At 32.1% G+C, this 6,934-nt stretch overlaps 1 non-coding gene across 1 annotated transcript; it reads right to left on the reverse strand.

The window, feature by feature from the left end:
- Nucleotides 1-1,558: 1,558 nt before the first annotated feature.
- Nucleotides 1,559-1,638, reverse strand: TRNAL-UAG. The gene has a single exon. It is a non-coding gene; the product is annotated as a tRNA-Leu (tRNA).
- Nucleotides 1,639-6,934: the final 5,296 nt, after the last annotated feature.

The raw sequence follows: 6,934 nt of genomic DNA on the forward strand, positions 1-6,934 counted from the left end.
GGACTAATTACTAGTCCTAAATTTATGTTAATGCCAAAAATGCTAATTACTTTTGTAATGGCAATTGGAATGATATTAACTCCTATTTATTTATTATCTATGTTACGCCAGATGTTCTATGGATACAAGCTATTTCATGTTCCAAATGAAAATTTTGTGGATTCGGGACCACGAGAACTATTTCTTTTAATCTGTATCTTTTACCAGTAATAGGAATTGGTATTTATCCAGATTTAGTTCTCTCGCTATCCGTTGACAGGGTAGAGGCTCTATTATCCAATTATTATCCTAAATAGGATTTTCTATTTTTAACTAGTCCGCTCTATATTTCATCGTGGAAAAAAATTCCATAGTGGAAAAAACATAAAATTCAAAAAAAAGTAAAAAAGTCTAATTAGATCTATCTCGAATTTTTGAGAACCCTTTGAAAAGACGTTCAAGGGGTTCTCAAATCAAACAAAAAAGGAAAAAAAAACCTTCATATCATAAAAAAAATGAGGGTTTTATGTTATGTAATCATTTAGATGGTAATGTAAATGAACCATAACTATGTAAACCTATTCCTAACAGATTGATACCAAAATAGCAGATCCAAATTATAAGAAATCCTATCGAAGCTACAAGTGCGGAATTTGTACCCTTCCAATTTGGATTTGTTCTACTATGTAAATATATTGCAAATATGGTCCAGGTAATAAATGCCCAAGTTTCCTTAGGATCCCAATTCCAATAGGATCCCCATGCCTCATTAGCCCATACTGCTCCACAAAGAATACCCATGGTTAAAAGAGTAAACCCTAGACTAATGACACGATAACTCCAAGAATCCAAACGCTCAGTTAATTGATATTTGTAATAATTTGGAAATGCGGGAAAAGAGGTGTTTTTTAAAGCACTTCTTTTTGCATATAAATATTCAATCTCACTAAAGAAAAATGTTTTAAGTAAAACATTTTTTTTCTTTTTAAAAAAGAAATCGAAATTCTTTCGAAATCTAATGATTAGAAGAGCGGCGGATAATAAGGATCCGCACAAAGAGTTGCATAGCTTAGTAACATCATACTGACATGCATCATTAACCACTGAGATGTAGAGCAGGTACTAGTATTGTGGATTGATGCATTTCAGTTAAAAGACCCGATGTGGCAAAGCCTTGCGTTAAAATAGTACTTGGCGTAGTTATTGTGCTTAAATCATTTTTCGAGTTCTGTATCTAGGAATAGTATGAAGAATATACAGAGCCCATGAAAGGAAGATCAATGACTCATATAAATTACTTAATGGAAAATGTCCCGAAGAAACCCAACGAGAAACTAAGAATCCTGTTATAGAGAAAAAAGTAGTTATCATTCCTTTTTCTGACGAATCACGTAATCCCCTAAGTTCACGAACTAATAAGGTTATCAAATGAATCGTAATCACAATTGAAATGGTTGAGAAGAGATATGAGTTAGTATATGTTCTAAAGTTGCAAATAGCATAAGGATAAGGTCCCATTACAAAATTGGAAATTTCGAATTTAATCCATTTTCTAATCTATTGTATTCTTTTTCGAGAATGCCGCCACTCGGACTCGAACCGAGATGCTTGAGCACTGCTTCCTAAGAGCAGCGTGTCTACCAATTTCACCATGGCGGCTAACTTAAAATAATAGTTAACTTAAAAGAATAATAGTTATTTTCTCACGAATCGTCGAGATTGGGAGAGGCCATAGAATTTAGGAACATTAGAATTTCATCATTAACTACAAATAATTTTGTATTTTAGAAAAATTTATAGAATGAAAGCCTTTACGCTCTTATTAATATGATTTACCAGTCCTAAACTCATTTATATGGGAATTTTGGATAAGATTGGATAAGATAGGTAGAGGTTGTATGTCCTATTGCAAGAATAGTCTACTTTTGGTTTTGGTAATAGAATCCTCATAAAAAAAATATGAGGATTCTATAATTAATCTGAATTATTCATTCAGATTAAATAATTGGAATTTCTTTGGGTTGGAATAGTTCAATTCAGATTATTCCAAAACCTTATTATTTGTTTGTTTGTTGCCCAGAAAAACCTTTTGGTTTTGGATGCTCGTTGCCGCTAGAAAATGGTCTTGATTTGCTAAAGAATAAGATTGTACTATGGAAAAATAAGTCTTTTTCTTCCAAAGATTTTTACGAATACGCTTTTTTGACATCGAAGTACGTTTTTTTGGAACTGCCATTTAAAAGGGGAATTATTTTTTTCTAGTTGTATGTGAAAGACATCTATTGCCGCAAATCAATCCTTCTTTCTGTTTTTTCTTAGTATTTATACTTAGATACTGAAAGATACTGAAATTCAAAATTCTTTTTTAGTTCATTTTGTCTAATGTGGAATTCTTTTTTAGTTCATTTTGTCTAATGTGGATAAAACAAGAGTTTTTTAAGGCTTTCCATTTAAATCAATTTATATATCAAATATACCCCATATATAAATATATGATATGGGGGATAAGCCCCCATATAAGATGGGGAGATAAAAAGAAGGTAAAATTCAATTAGTTAATTAAGTTCAGAACGGTATTTCATAATTGAATTCCAATCAAAAAAATACTTAGTCTCTTAAACAAGACATTCTAAAACTTAGAGAATTCTAGTCATTAGGATTTCCGTTTATATGAAATGAAGTAAGCAATATTTGAGAATTTCCTATACTATAGATTCTTTGGAATTCAATCAATCAATTACGAAACAAGAGAGCTCCTTTATTTTAAGAGAAAGAAATACAAAAATGAATAGAAAGTAAAATGATTCAATCTTTTTTTGTAGTTTAATAAATATTTTTTTTAACTAATAACTAGATAACATAACTAGATAACGAAATTCTTTGATTCACTTTTTGAATTTAAGCAACTAAACCCATTCTGAATTTTTGAATATTTTAATGAGAGAAATTTGGAAAAATCCAGAATTCCAGTATTTTTCTTATTCTTATTTTGTTTTTTTAATTCCTTTAGAGAGATATAAGAGTAGGTTCGGTGAATCGGAAACAATTCTATTTTATAGAAAAATTGAACTATAAATTTCAACTAAAAATTGCTATTTCTTTTCTTATGGAACATACATATCAATATGCCTGGGTAATCCCTCTTCTCCCACTTCCAGTTATTATGTCAATGGGATTTGGACTTTTTCTTATTCCGACAGCAACAAAAAATCTTCGTCGCATATGGGCTTTTCCTAGTATTTTACTCTTAAGTATAGCTCTGGTATTCTCAGTTCACCTGTCTATTCAACAAATAAATGGAAGTTCTATCTATCAATATCTATGGTCTTGGACCATCAATAACGATTTTTCTTTAGAATTTGGATACTTGATCGACCCCCTTACGTCTATTATGTTAATACTAATTACTACTGTAGGAATCTTGGTTCTTATTTATAGTGACGATTATATGTCTCACGATGAAGGATATTTGAGATTTTTTGTTTATATAAGTTTTTTTAATACTGCCATGTTGGGGTTGGTTACTAGTTCCAATTGATACAAATTTATTTTTTTTGGGAACTGTCGGAATGTGTTCCTATTTATTGATAGGCTTTTGGTTTACACGGCCAATTGCAGCGAGTGCTTGCCAAAAAGCTTTTGTAACTAATCGTGTAGGGGATTTTGGTCTGTTATTAGGAATTTTAGGTTTTTTTTGGATAACGGGTAGTTTAGAGTTTCGGGATTTGTTCAAAATAGCTAATAACTGGATTCCTAATAATGGGATTAATTCCTTACTTACTACTTTGTGTGCTTTTTTATTATTCCTTGGTGCAGTTGCAAAATCCGCACAATTCCCTCTTCACGTATGGTTACCCGATGCTATGGAAGGACCCACTCCCATTTCGGCTCTATACACGCAGCAACTATGGTTGCTGCGGGGATTTTTCTTGTAGCTCGACTTTTTCCTCTTTTCATATCCCTACCCTTGATAATGAATTTTATTTCTTTAGTAGGTACAGTAACACTCTTCTTAGGAGCCACTTTAGCTCTTGCTCAGAGAGATATTAAAAGAAGCTTAGCCTATTCTACAATGTCTCAATTGGGTTATATGATGTTAGCTCTCGGTATAGGTTCTTATGAAGCTGCTTTATTCCATTTGATCACTCATGCTTATTCGAAAGCTTTATTGTTCTTAGGATCTGGATCCGTTATTCATTCAATGGAACCTCTTGTTGGATATTCACCAGATAAAAGTCAGAATATGGTTCTTATGGGTGGTTTAAGAAAATACGTTCCAATTACAAGAACTACTTTTTTATGTGGTACACTTTCTCTTTGTGGTATTCCACCTCTTGCTTGCTTCTGGTCCAAAGATGAAATCCTTAGTAATAGCTGGTTGTATTCACCTTTTTTTGGAATAATAGCCTCTTTTACTGCAGGATTAACTGCATTTTATATGTTTCGGATATATTTACTTACTTTTGATGGGTATTTGCGTGTTCATTTTCAAAATTACAGCAGTACTAAAGAAGGTTCGTTGTATTCAATATCCTTATGGGGAAAAAGCATATCCAAAGGAGTCAATAGAGATTTTGTTTTATCAACAATGAAGGGTGGAGTTTCTTTTTTTTCACAAAATATACCCCAAATTCCTGGTAATACAAGAAATAAGATAGGATCCTTTAGTACTCCCTTTGGGGCTAAAAACACTTTGTCTATCCTCATGAAACGGGAAATACTATGCTATTTCCTCTTCTTATATTACTGCTTTTTACTTTGTTCATTGGATCTATAGGAATCCATTTTGATAATGGAATAAAGGGTAATGAAATATCGGAGTTAACCATATTATCAAAGTGGCTAACTCCTTCAATAAACTTGTTCCAGGAAAGTTCTAATTCTTCCATAAATTCATATGAATTTCTCATTAATGCAATTCTTCTGTAAGTTTAGCAATTCTTGGTCTATTCATAGCATATATCTCTATGGATCTACTTATTCTTTTTTTCAGAATTTGAATTTTCTAAATTCCCTTGTAAAAGGGAATCCAAAAAAAGACTTTTTGGATCAAGTAAAAGAAAGATATACAGCTGGTCATATAATCGTGGTTATATAGATGTTTTGTATTGTATAATAGTTCTGTTTTCCGCGATTTTTTCCATTCCTCTGTGTAAATACCCGATAAGAGTGTTATTGATGGAATTATCAATGGAGTAGGTCTTGCTGGTTTTTGTATAGGAGAAGAAATTAAATATGTAGGAGGGGGGCGAATATCGTCTTATCTATTCTTTTTTTTATGTTATGTATCCTTGTTCTTATTCTTTTTTCCATGAAAATGGATTATTCCATGAATTCCTCAAAACGAGGCTCATCAAAATGCAAAATCTAAGACTACTATAAGACTACTAATAAAATAAAGACTACTAATAAAATAAGAAAAAAATTCGAACGATTAAATTACTTCTCCCGAATATCCAACTGACTGATTAATTTCTTATAACGTACTCTATTTTTCTTGCCAAATAAGCCAGCAAACGTGACGTTTTCCCAAAAGTCTTCGTAGACCTCTTTCCGATGAAAAATCTTTTTTGTGTAATTCCAAATGTGAAGCAAGTCTCCGTATCTTATTGGTGAAACTGAATACTTGAAATTCAACAGAACCCCTGTTTTCTTGTTTTTCTTCTTTAACCATAAATCAAAAAATTTTTCTACCTCCTTTCTTTTTCATGTATTTTTCTGATCAGGAAAAATAAAAAATTATGTCAGTTATTTTGAAGTTATTCTAATCTCGTACACACAAAAATTTGCAATTATTCATCTACTGCTGGAATCTGGAATTTGGATTTATTTATCGATGCAAATTGGATTTGCATAGAAGGGTACATTCTTTTATTTTAGATAGAAGAACATTTCTTCTATCTAAAATAAAAGAATTTTGCTGATTTATTTATTGCTATATCCAATTTATAGAATTGATATACCATTTAATTGATATAATTTAGCAAAATGAAACACAGCATATGCATCCATCTTTCGGCTCGAGAATTTCACGGGATAGAGATATAGTATAAGAAATAGGCTATTAAGTAACTCTAAATGAATTGTGGATACATCTGTATCCTTAACATACTGAAACGGCTGCCATTACTCGTATCAACCAATAGCGATTCATAAAAGCTAAATCTTGTAATCAATGGTGGGCCAATAATGAATTTTTTTGCATATGTATTAAGACGCTGGTCTGATTTCGAAATTGTCCAGAGTTTTTTATGTTGTTTTCATTGCAAATGATGGATCTCCTTCCGTAACTTTCCAATTACGAGTACGAGAATTGAAAGACATGAAAATTCTCAATTCTCTACGGCGTCTAGGAGATAGATAGAATATTTTCAGGAACAAGAAAATCAGAAGAATCTTTTCTCTATTCACTACCATTCCGCGTCTTCGACTTCTATTAGTTTCTTCTTTAATGCAATAGCTATAGTTTGATATAGAATCCATTTCTCAAGTAATGGAAACCATTCTCTTATAGGAAATGGTTCGAAAATCGCTATTCCACCTTTTAGTTTAGGTATCGTGAAAAGTGATACCTGTGAGATCGTGCATTTCAGTCACATTCAGATCCGTTTTTCGAGTCCATGATATAACCAAATTGGATGGATCTTCCACCCGTTTAGCTAGAAAGAATAGATGCAGAGGTGGATAATAGATCGATATGAAGATCATGAGCTGCCCCATAATGAAACCGCCAGTAGTCGCGAATATCTCCTTCTTCCTTAACCCAAGATTGGAGAAAGAAGATCTAAGAGGGACCTATGGAGAATGTGGTCAGAAATCCATAATAGAGTCCGACCACAACGACCGAATTAATTATCCTCATCGATAAACTTAGACTACTAAGTAGAAAGATTTGAAAATCATGGCATGGGTCTCCTTTTTTTCTTTCTTTAGAGTTTTCTATATGCACAATTTC

The sequence above is a fragment of the Setaria italica genome, unplaced genomic scaffold (genome assembly GCF_000263155.2).
Source record: "Setaria italica strain Yugu1 unplaced genomic scaffold, Setaria_italica_v2.0 scaffold_14, whole genome shotgun sequence".
Taxonomy (NCBI): Eukaryota; Viridiplantae; Streptophyta; class Magnoliopsida; order Poales; family Poaceae; genus Setaria; species Setaria italica.